The sequence below is a fragment of the Gorilla gorilla genome, chromosome 23, assembly GCF_029281585.2.
Source record: "Gorilla gorilla gorilla isolate KB3781 chromosome 23, NHGRI_mGorGor1-v2.1_pri, whole genome shotgun sequence".
NCBI classification, from domain to species: Eukaryota; Metazoa; Chordata; class Mammalia; order Primates; family Hominidae; genus Gorilla; species Gorilla gorilla.
In genome coordinates, this window is record NC_086018.1 from 45,461,010 (window position 1) to 45,473,502 (window position 12,493).

The window sequence follows — 12,493 nt, forward strand, 5'->3', positions numbered from 1 at the left end:
TGCGTCCCAGCTGTGGAAAGCCTCCTAGCACCCAACAGGGAGCAAGTCCATGCCTGGCAAGTGCCGGAGCAGGCTGGGCAGCATCCACAGCAGGAAAGTGTCAGGTGGGAAGCCACAGACAGCACAGGGTGGGAAAGCAAAGGGCAGGAAGCCCCTGTATCCCATGGATTAACTGCGGTAGCTGCTATAATTATCTCCATTTCATAAAGGAGGCTTGGAAGGGTTAGCCTTGGTCAAGGGTCACAGTTAGTGAGACAGCAACCAAGCTGCAACCCTGGCCGTGCCTGTCTGCCTGTCTGTCCACCTATCCTCCTGTCCTCCTATTCACCTGCCCTCCTGTCTGCCTGTCCACCTGTTCACCTGTCCTCCTCTCCACCTGTTTTCCTGTCCACCTGTCCTCCTTTCTGCCTGCCCTCCTGTCCACTTGTCTGCCTGTCCACCTGTCCTTCTATCCACCTATTCTCCTGACCGCCCATCCTCCTGTCTGCCTGTCCACCTGTCCTCCTGTCTGTCCACCTGTCCTCCTGTTTGCCTGTACACTTGTCTGCCTGTCCGCCTGTCCTTCTGTCCACCTATCCTCCTGACCGTCTGTCCTCCTGTCTGCCTGTCCACCTGTCCGCCTGTCCGTTTTCCTGTCCACCTGTCCTCCTGTCCACTTGTCTGCCTGTCTACCTGTCCTTCTGTCCACCTATCCTCCTGACCTCCTGTCCTCCTGTCTGCTTGTCCACCTATCCACATGTTCTTCTGTCCGCCTGTCCGCTTGCACATCCCACACTTTCAGCCATGACATCTCACCAGGCGCCTTGCCTGCTCTCTTCTGATTGGCTGGCATTGCCCACAAGGTGGGGCTTCTTGGTTCTGGGCACCTTCTCTCAGCTCCCCCAGTGGGGTGGCAGTGAAGTCAGCTGGAAGAGGAGAGCCTGGATGCAGGGGTGGTGGCCACAGGCAGCGTTTGTGGGGCAGATGGTTACTGAGACCCACTGGCAAATGACAGTCGAAGACACACACGAGAGGAGCCTCCACACGGAGTGTGGAACCGGCCTGTATTCCTGGCGCATCTTAGAAGGCTAACCACACAGGCCCCATGGCCATTGGCAGGTGTTTGTGCATCACGGCCCCTTTGGTGGGGAGGAAAGAGGGCCAAGAAACAGAACACATGGAGTCAATAACACAGCAGGGCTGCACCAACGAGGGGCCTAGCCAGGCAGGCAGCCTCGGCCGCAGGAAAATGAATCGTTTTAGCAGAGCAAACAGGCCCCCAGAGCTCCTTGGCAGGACGAGGGATGTGAGGGCGGGATAGGCTCTCACACCCACCCCCGAAGTGTTCTTTGGGTCACATTGATCCTGACTGCTGGGGACAGTGTGCTGTTGATTCTGAAAGAAACACAACATTCTCAGCCAAAATCACAGGCAATAAAGACAACAGTGGAGTAAGCTGATGCCTCACCCGCATACGCAAAAAATAACATCCAAGCCCCAGAATTGCAGGGAGGCGGGGGAGAGGGCCCAGGCAGTGCTCAGAGGCAGTGCTTCCAGAACGCCGCCTCCGCTCCTGGAGCTACACCCCTGGGGAAGAACGGGACCCTGAATCCAGCTCAAATCAGAAAGGAGCTCTCCAGACAGAACAGGTGGAACAAGTGGACGAAAACTCCAGTGATGCCCAGCGAGGAGGAAGGCACTTATCAAAGCTTCAGAGTCCAGAGCTGAGATTGGCAAACCGTGACCTGCCCAGCAGACACAGCCCATGAGCTAAGAGTGGTGTTCACATCTTTACAGGGTTGGAAAGAGAAGATGGAAAATGAGAACGATAGAAAGAGGGAGAGAGACAGGAAAAAGGAGAGGGAGAAGGAGGAGGAGAGAAAGAAGAGACGAAGCCCAAATGTGGCCTGTAAAGCCTGTCTAGCCCTGTACAAAACAAAAACACAAAGGTTTCTGTCTGTGATGCGGAAGGTAAGATGAGGCCAGAAACAGGTGCTGTCGAAGTCAGCAGTTTACAGGATAGAGAGCAAGAAAGCTTGGGAATATTGAAGTGAGGGGCTCACTCCCAAGTCCAGGAGCTCCAGAGAGGCCGGCGAGTCCCTTGTGGAGTGTGGGAAGAGAGTGGGGTGAGGTGCTTGGAAGCCCTGTTTCTCCATTCCACTGGGAAATGCTTGGGGGCTGTCCACATCCAGCCGTAGACACAAACTCTAGCGGTGATGCCACCCAGCAGAACCTCCTGCGATGATGGAAATGAGCCAAATCTACCCAATATGGCGGACACAAGCCACACGTGGATACCAAGCACCCAAAAGGCGGCTCATGCACCTGAGAAACTGAATTTTATTTTCATTTCATTTTCACTCATTTAATCTCTACGAGCTATGTGTGGCTGGAGGCTCCTGTATGGGAAAGTGCCACGCAGAGCCAGCTTGCCCAGACTTTGAAGTCCAGTTGTGACATGTCACTGTGTGGCCTTAGACATACTGGCTCGCCTAACTGTGCCTCAGTTTCCCCTTCTGTAGAATGGAGATAGTAACAGCGCCTGCCCAGGGTTGCTCTGAAGACATGAGGGTCACTTCACATGGACCACTCAGGGCAGGCGGCACTTGGGGCACTCTGCGGCGCCACGCGCTGTCCCTGCCCTCGGCTCAGAGATGCAAGGGTCAAACTAACAAGCAAGCCAGGTCCTTGTCCTCAGGTAACGCCACAGTCTAGCAGAGGAAATGGATGCCAATCACATCACCGGGCAAACAAATGTCAAATCGTGACCAAGGCAGGGGCGCTGGGAAGGACATGAGGATTGGCCAAGTCTGGGAGGGAGAGGCGCTGGGAAGGATACGGGGATTGGCCAAGTCAGGGAGGGAGAAGCAGGCACGCCTGAGGTAGCAGTGCTTGGGTGGAGCCAGGAGGAGTTGCAGACAAAGGAGAAAGGGAAGATTATTCAGCAGAACCACAGCAGGTGCAAAGGCCCTGTGGTGGGAGGGACCATGACCGGCACAGGGAAGGCTGCCTGAGGGCAGATCACATGGAGTGGGGTGGGTTGGAGGCCAGAGATGGGGCTACAGTTACACTCTGCAGGGTCTCAGGGCCGTGACAGGGTGTTTTCCTTCATCCTAAGTGTGGTGGGAAGACACTGAGAGGTCTCTCAACCCCAGCACACTTTCTATTGATGTGCTGGGAGTCCCTTCTCCTGGTGGACAGCATTAGGGTCTGTTCTTGTCCCTTCCCCAAACTGCACCTCTGCTCTTGACCACCAAGACTGAGAACACACAGAGAGCACAGAGGGCCGACACCCAGCAGGAGCCCCCAGTCACAGCCTTGTCCATCCTCCCCATACCCCTTGGACCGCTGTGGACCCAGCATCTCCGAGCACTGCTCTCCTCCTGCACCTGGGGCTCGGACTGAAGGTTCTTCTGAGCATGGCCTGAGGAAATTGAGGACCACCAGAGCAGAGGGGACCCCACAGGGAGATGTGCACAGGCCCCTGCATGCCCAGCCAGTGCCAAGGCACCCAGGGCCCTACCTCATTCACCTGAACGATGCCTGCTCTGCCCCCAGCTCGGCTGCCGTCCCCCACCTGGCTCAGGTGGTCTCCTCCACGCTGCCTCTCCCAGCATCTCTGGCTCTGCAGTGCATCTTTGGGCTCTGAAAACAGAACGGAAGGGTTAATGACATGGAGTCCCCAGAGTCAGGAGTCCAGAGTAACTGCACCCAATGAGCTGCCACCCACCTCCCAGAAGCTCCCCCTGGGCCCTTGGCACGAGCAGAGGGTTGGGAGCAGCAGTGAGAGCAGTGAGGGCCCGGAACTGCATGCTGGCTGCTGAAGCTGTGACTGGCCCAGAGCACTCAGGGAGGGACCCTGTGGCTGCTGCAGGGCACCCATGCAGGGACCCAGGCCAAGACCATGCAGAGGAGTGCAGCCGTGGGCCTGCCCCAGCGGAGGCTTGCTCCGGAGTCCACACTTGAGGATGGTGGTCTACGGGCCACCTCAGCGCCTTCACTCCCACCCTGGGGCCGGCAGCCCACATGGTGCAATGCACTGTGCCAGCCTAAGTGCCCTTGGAAAGGCCTCTGCTGGGTCAAAACCAGCCTCACACTCAGGCTGTGTCTGTGCATATGAGTGTGTGCTTAAGGCGTGGACACCGTTATGTGCATTGTGTTTGGGGCGTGATATGGTTTGGCTCTGCGGCCCCACCCAAATCTCATCTCAAATTGTAATCCCTGTGTATCGGGGGACGGGCTTGATGGGAGGTGATTGAGTCCTGGGGGCAGACTTCCCCCTTGCTGGGAGTTCTCACAAGATCTGATGGTTTAAAAGTGTTTGGCAGTTACCCCTCACACTCTCTCTCTTGCTGCCATGAAAGACATGCCTTGCTTCCCCTCTGCCTTCCACTGTGGTTGTAAGTTTCCCGAGGCTTCCCCAGCCATGGGGAACTGTGAGTCAGTTAACCCTCTTTCCTTTATAAACCACCCAGTCTCAGGTGTTTCTTTAGACCAGTGTGAAAATGAACTAATGCAGGGTGCATGTGAGTGTGTGTATTGGCTTGGTTTGGATTAGGGAGGAAATGTAAGGAAATCTATTCAGAAAATGTTTCTAAACATTCTTGTCACCTGGTGCCCCTGGTCATCACAGTCCTCTTAAAAGTCACTGTAGGTAAAAAGTTCCTCCCCATGAATAGTCGTTTAATGTTATCGAATAAGAAGGGAGACACTGGGAACTTGCTGGGCTGGGGCCAGCATAGAGCAGCTTCCTGGCAAGCCTGTGAGTGCTGAGAGCACCACACACACGTGCCCACCACACCGCAGCCCAGCTCCCGGCGCCAGCCACCTGCACTCGAAACCACCTGCTGCAGTAAGACTTACAGTGATTATCCTAGCACTCTGGAGGCCGGAAGTCTAAGGAGTTTCCCTGGGCCAAAATCAAGGTGTGGGCAGAGCTGCTTCCTTCTGAAGACTTCGGGGACAATTGGTTCCGATGAGGTTTTCTTGCTTCCGGAGGCTGCGGCCTTCCTTGCCTGGGGGCCCCTTCCATTTTCAAAACCAGCACCCAGCAGGTTTAGTCTCTCTCACCCCTCCCTCCTGTGAAAACGCTTGTGATTACGTTGGACCCACCCAGATAATCCAGGAGAACCTCCCACTCAAGGCCAGCTGATGAGTAACCTGATTCCACCTGTGACCTCAACTCCCTGTAAGCCGTGTAACCGAACATGCTCACAGGTTCTAGGGATCAGGACAGGGCTGTCTTGGGGGTTGTTACTCTACTGACCACACCAAGATTCACCCCTCCCTATCAAGACATTTCTCTTTTGCACCCAGTAGCCTTAAAAAATGGCTGAAGAGCAGAGCTTTGAATCTCGATGATCTTCTAGGTCTCTCAGCACCTGCTACATACACTGAGCTCAGCAATCCCCTCAAAATCTTCCATCTAATCCAACAGGCCCATGCTGCACACACACACAGGCGGGGTCCCAGCAGGTACAGGAGAAGAAGACAGCCCACCTGCCTCTGGGGGGCCGTGAGCCAGAGCCCTGGGTGTGAACCATGCTCAGGATCTCTACCATGGGCAAAGGCCGCCACCCTATGCCCCGCTTGTTTGTCTTTAGAGTGGTGGTGACAACCATGTGTGCCAGGCCGAGCTGTCAAAAGCATCAGGTGAGAACACACCCACAAGCTGCCGGGCCAGACAGTGGTTTTGGAAATGTTTCTATTTCCCTATAGTTTATGAATCTGGTTGGGAAGGGCCTTTGGGTGGTCGAGTTCTGGTCCAGGGCGGTGGAAGAAGAGGTGAGCACCAGCCTTTGCGGCCTCCCCCAGTTCATCTTCCCCACGCCCGATGAGGCTCAGAGAGGTTGGGTTCCTGCCTCCAACCACCCAGGCCACAGGTGGAGACTTGGATTGGAAAGAGCGCTGCTTCCCTCCAGCATGCAGACACTGCTGGGTGAGGAGATGAGAGCTTGCAGGAGCTCCAGGGTCCCGGGGCTGAAGGGTCTTTTTTCTTGTTCCTGGGACGCACTCTAGTTACAGAAGTGATGTTGTCAGCCTTTGCCCCACGCTCCCTCATCACCTACTGGCTGGATTCCCGGGGACTTTGTCTGTGAAATAGAATCACACCGCACTTATTTGGATGAGCTGAAAGGTACAGCCAGACTGTGATGTGATTAATGCCTTAATCTACAGACTCCAGACTGGGAGCTGGAAGCCTTCACCCAGAGAGGGCTCTGCCTGAGGATGCTGGGAGCCTTCTGCAAGACTGAAATCCTGGGATCAGAGCTTCAGGCCAGGCTCCGTCTCATAGGAGATATTTTGGACACCTAAATCCCAGCTACATCCCAATGTCCCCAAAATAACCACCAGCTAGCACTTCTGAAAGTGCTGGCTGTTCTGTTTCCAATCAAACTGCCGCCATCTGACAGCTGGCCTGCAGGAGGAGGCTGTGGGAGCGTTCCGGGTCTCGTGGATCCAGGTCCACTTGCCACAAATCCCTGGATGCCTTTGAGCCCCATTTTCCACATCAGATGTGTAATGACCCCAATGGTACAGTGGGGTTTCTGACAATTGAATTAAATAAAATAGTCAAGACCTTTTTGAACAGCTTTGCCATTTAAACCTTCCAATGAATGATGCACTGTGATGGGGGAAGGGAATGTGGGGCTGCCAGGAGCACCCACCCACCTCTGAAGGCCAGGCTTGCCCTGGTGCTTCTGGGCACCAGCTGCCCCCTGACCTGGGATGTTTGTTTTCTCCCCTACCCACCCGCCCCCTCCACTGGGCAGCTTTCAAGATAAGCCTCAGCCCTCAACTGCAAATTCACCTCCTTGGGGAACCTGCCTTGACTCCCTGGACAACAGATGCTGCGTCCCTTCTCTGTGTTAATATCTGCAATTCAGGGCCAGGTTCATGCCTGTGATCCCAGGACTTTGGAAGGCTTAGGCAGGAGGATTGCTTGAGCCCAGGAGTTTGAGATCGCCTGGGTAACGTAGAGACCCCATCTCTAAAAAAAAGAAAAAATAATTTGCAATTCATCCATCATATCTTACTCCATAATTTCTCTTATTCTGTTCATTCTCTGTGTTCTCTCCTCTGCTAGGTATGTCCCACCCCTCACCTGTCTTTACCTCCCTCTCTCCTCCCATCCTCCTCCCCCTTCTCCCCTTCTAATCTCTCTCTGTTTCTCTTTCTCTCTCTTGCCATCTCTCTCTGTTTCTCTATTTCTCTCTCTCTCTCTACACACACACACACACACACACACACGCACACACAAAACACCGGGCTTTGCATGGACAACTCAAGAGGCTGACACAGCTCCAGTTACCCCTTCCCCAGGACTCACCCAGCTTCCCTTACCCCCAGCCCTGTGGGCACTTCCCATGTGGTAGCATGGAATATCAAAACAATGAGTACTCAAGGGTTGAGACTAAATAAAATTAACTGTTGCAACTGCTCCCATCAGGGGTGCTCCTGAGTGAAACTGACAGTTTTGTCTTCCCGTGAATGTCTTCAGGTGCAGAACACACAATGACCACTAGTGGGGGTGTAGAGTCACCACCAGCATCTGTTCTGGGGCACCCACAGTATTATCCACCATTGCTATTGTACATCAGGGCAAATACGGCACAGTGAAGAAGGAAAATAATACCTTAAATAATACCTTAGTATTAGTATAGGAGCATACCTAAGTATACTATATAGTAGTATACAGTAGTAGTAGCATACCTAAGGTATTATTTGAGTATTTTTGAGCACATGGACACGTAAGCAACGTCCTGGGGACCGCTGGGGTCAGCAGACCAGACTCAGAAAGTTGCTGCCCTAAAGAGAGGGTTGGTTTCTCTACTTTCACACGGGCCCTCTCCAGTTCATTTCCCCCTGGAAATATGCCACAGGCTTCGTATCCGGGGAGAATAAAGTGCCACAGCACTGTGTCCAGGCAGCTCTCGTGCCTTCCCGCCCCAGCATCCTGTCACCACTGTACTCGTCTCTCTCCAACACCAGACATCGGTGTTGCTTCAGCCCCTTCGGCATGCTGCGTTTGCTCCGGGGGAAGACCCTTCTTGCCCTGCTATTCTCTAACCGAGCATGCTTTGCCCTCAGACTTTTCCCCATTTGGCTCCTCCTTCCACATAGAAGCCTTTCCTGCCCTTGCATGTTCCTCCCACCCAGTCTCATTACCTGATTTTGTTGTCTTTGCAGCAGTTGTCGCCATGAGAACTTTAGTATTGGTTTGTGAGCATGTTGACTTTCCGTCTGTCCACTAAAATATAAGGTCCATGAGGGCAGGGATTCCTTCTCTCCAGATAATTCCTGAATCCCCAGTGCTGCAAACTTTGGGAGACCCTATTTGGTCCTCAGCAGACTTCTATGTTGTCATCATTAGCCAAGACGTAGGCTGGAGGTGGGGAGCCGAGTGGAGGGGAAGGGACAATGTGCCACCATCCCCTCATCCCTCCCTTCTTCCTGCTGACACCTGAGTGGGAGTGGTCGGGCCAGTCCAAGCAGATCTTACAGCCTAGGGGATGTGGAGCCCAGGGCATGGGAAGCAGGATGCTGGAAGTTCTGGCCAGTGGCAATAGTTTAAATAGTTCAAAATGAAGGTGCAAGTTAAGTCAGGATTTCCTCTTCTGGTAAGGACAGGCTAGGCAATTATGACCAGTTCTCCAACGGAACACAATTAAAATATCTGGGCAAAAATATCTTCTTAAAAATTGTTAGAGAACTAATAATATAGTGAAAAAAGTACAGGCCAGAATCACAGGAAAATGGGGCCAAGCCTTCCCATGTGTGGCTGCTTTACTCCTGGGGGCACTTTGCTGATACCATGGGGATCAATAGAGAGGCCAAAAGACAGCAGTGCTTTCACAGCCATGTGGGGTCCCAGACAACAGGGAAGGCCCCAGTGAGGCCCCCTCATTTTAGTTGAGACACCAAAGGGCTGAATGTGAGGAGTGGTGAGGGACTAGAGCGGGCAAACCTTCCCATGAAATGGAAGTGACATCTTATCATCTCAACACCTGGGGTTGAGTTGAGATGATTTAGACCTCAAGTGCTAAAAAGCAATGGAAAGAAATGTAAGTCATCTCTGAAAGAAGATAGTATCATTGTAAGGCTTAATTTGGTCTTCCAAACAACTTTTAAAACACAACATCAGGCACAATAACCATGCATACATGGAGTCAAAACAATATGAATGAAACCAGCAGAAACAACAGACAATAGAAGTAATCACAGGGACTCTAGCTATTGGAGTCATCAACACATACTTCTAAATAACTATGTTTATAATGTTCAAGGAGATAAAGGAAAAATTAGAAATTTCAGTACATAAATGAAAATTTCTTTTTTTAAGTGGAAACTGTAATACTGAAAAGTCAAATTAGCAAAATAAAATTAAGTGGATGGATTTAAAAGCAGATTAGACATAGCTGAAGAGAAAATCAATGAAATAGAAAGTCAAAATAAAATGTCTGGAATAAAAAAAATAGAGCTACAACATGATGGAAAACATAGAAGAATGGGTATGAAATAGAACATAAGGAACAGGTTTAAGATCCTGGTAATTGCAGTCCCAAAAGGAGCTGGGAGACTAGGTAGGTCAGAAAGAAAATTTGAAAAGTTAATGGCTGAGAAATGTTTAAAGCTGATGAAAGACTTCAAGTACAGAAGCAAGGAATCTTATAACCCCTATCAAAATGCAAACAAACAAATAAATAAAAGAAAATCCTCACCAAGCTATATCAGAGCAAAACTGCTGATAACCATAGCAAAAAGGATTTTTTTTTTAATTAGAGAAAAAGACACATTACCTTCAAAGAGCAACTATTAAAATAATAGCTACTTCTCAACAGCAACAATAAAAACTAAAACACAATGAATGATATCAAGTGCTGAAAAGGAAATAAGTGCCAACCAAGAATGTTATATCCAGTGAAAATATTCTTTTAAAATTAAGGTTAAAGAGAATTTTCATACAAACAAAACAGAGAATTTATCACCAATAGATCACACTAAAGGAAATACTAAAGATTGTTCTATAGGCAGAACAAAAATGATCTCAGGTGAAAGGTAAGAGATGCAAAATATATAAGGAACAAAAAGAGTTTTGTGTGTGTGTGTGTGTGCGTGTTTGTGTGTGTGTTGGAAAATAATGCCTCATTGGGCTTAAAATAGAGAATTAAAATATACAACAGCAATGCTATACAAGAAGGAATGTGATAAATGGACCTTATGTGTTTTTAAGCCCTTAATTGTCCAGAAAGAGGGTAAAATAACAAAAAATACTAAACTTTAATAAGCCAAGAATGCTTGTTGCAATATTCAGGGCAACCACTAAAAGAATATTCAAATAGTCTAAAACTTTGAAGTTAATGGTGGTAAATAATAAAATAGATAACCTATGAAATGCAATATGGGATAGAAAGCAAAAACAAAAAAGGGAAAATTGAGACAAATAGGAAACACTTCATATATTTAAACCCAAATGGTCATTCACGACATCAAGTCATTACATCAAATGCATAAGCACTCACCTCTCCAGTTAAATATGAAGACTGCTGCATTTAAAAAAAATAAGGAGTCAAGTATACACTGTTGATAAAAGACATATCTATGACATTGTGACAAAGGTAAAGGGAAAAACGCACACACACATATATAAAATGTAAACACCTACCAAAGTTGGTTTTTCTTTCAGCTGTGTAACTATGTTGATATTAGATAAAATACGTTTTGGGGGCATAAAAAAGAACATTTCATAATAAAGTTTTCAATGCATCGAGAAGGTTTTAAAAATATAAATTTATGTGCACTAGTAACAGATGCTCGAAACATTTAAAACAAAAATTGATAGAACTACAAGGAGAGATAAACAAACCCACAGTCAATTGGGATACGTTAATACATGTCTTAGTAACTGAGAGAACAAGCAGAAAAATAAAATCAGTCAAGATAGAGGAAATCTGAAGAACATGAATAACAAAATGGAACTAAGAAATATATATAGAATACACTACCTAACGAATAAACTCTATTTTCAGGAACTCACATCAAACACTTGCAAACTGCCTGACAAGTTGGAGCATCAACAAAGCCTTCACAGCTCTCAAAGGGAAGAAAAGATGACAAGTCTTTTCCACTATGACTGTTCTAGAAAATGAGAATCAACCATCCCACCTTTGGCAGAGCCTGGGAGGAAGCTGTGGCCACCCTAGGATGGGATGGGGAGAAATCCGCCAAAGGCTGCACGTGGCCTGCAGGATCCCTGCAGAACTGCTGGGCACTCCAGATGCAGATGGCGCCTGCGCTCAGTCATAAGCTCTTGCCCTCCTGGGTGCCAGCAAGAAGGGCGGGGCCGAGGGGAGCCACTTCGATGGTGCAGCCCGGTGATGGACAGCTGGAGAGGACGAGCACAAAATGCAGTCGCCTCCCCAGGCCTCTGCGCACGAGAATCAAGAGTGCCCTTCCCATTCTCAAGACAAGGTTAGAAACCACTGATTGGGGAAAGGGGAGGAACCGAGGCCATCTGCCATTGGCTGAGGGGCAGGAAAATTCCTCGGCCCAGAATCCCACAAGGCAAAGATGTGATCCCCCCTCCTGGAGGAGAGAAAGAAAACTTTCTCCTTCCTAAGACCTGTCACAGATACCAGGTAGAGTTAGCCTGCCACAGGGGAGGGGCCAGAGGGCCAGAATACGTCAAGGGCCTCACCCCAAGCTCTCTCCAGTGGTCAGCGGGGATGACCCAAGCAGAGGGAATCTGGGGTCTCAGATTCAGGGCTATCTCCTTAGAGTTCTCTCTCCGAGCCCTCAAAATAGCCCTCGGTCCCCTGACTCCCTTCTGTCCCTACAATGACATTAAATCATTCTGACCATTCACCTGCTGCCCCTTTCCTGTCCACAGCCTCCGCTGGAACAAGACCCAGAGTGCAAGGACTCACCTGGAGTCCCGTCTGTTCCGAGACAGGCTCTACAACCTCCTCACGAATGAAGGCCTGGGAACTGCCACTACCTATCATGAAAGGGCCAGTTATTAAGTGCCTACTGTTTGCCAGGCATTGGATTCGGCCCTTAACCCACACAAGGGCCCCATGAGATCAATATTTTTATTTGAATTTGTAGAAGAAGGAACTGGGGCTCAGGGGGGCTGGCACAGCTGCTGTGTGGAGAACTGAGCCCTGCACCTGGCCTCGCCTCTGGCCCCGCAGACCTGCAGAAGCTCCCATGTTGCGCTGCCTCCCAGAGGAGAGGACCTGGGTGGGGCTCATCATTCATCGCACTAAGAGTCATCGCCGTGGCTCCCCAGGCTGGGCCTGCCACACACACCTTGGGCATGAGGGCGAGACAGCCCTGGGGAGTTCCCGGCCCAGGCCAGCCCCAGCACCCCCGCCTCCTCACTGTGGTTCTGGGCCCGTTCCCAGCCTCACAGAGCGGCTGCTTCCTGAGAGAGCACACACAGCCCCTCGTGTTTCCACACCAAGGCCCCGCCCCAGTGCCCTTAAGAGCGCCCCCTCCTTGCACCCAGTCG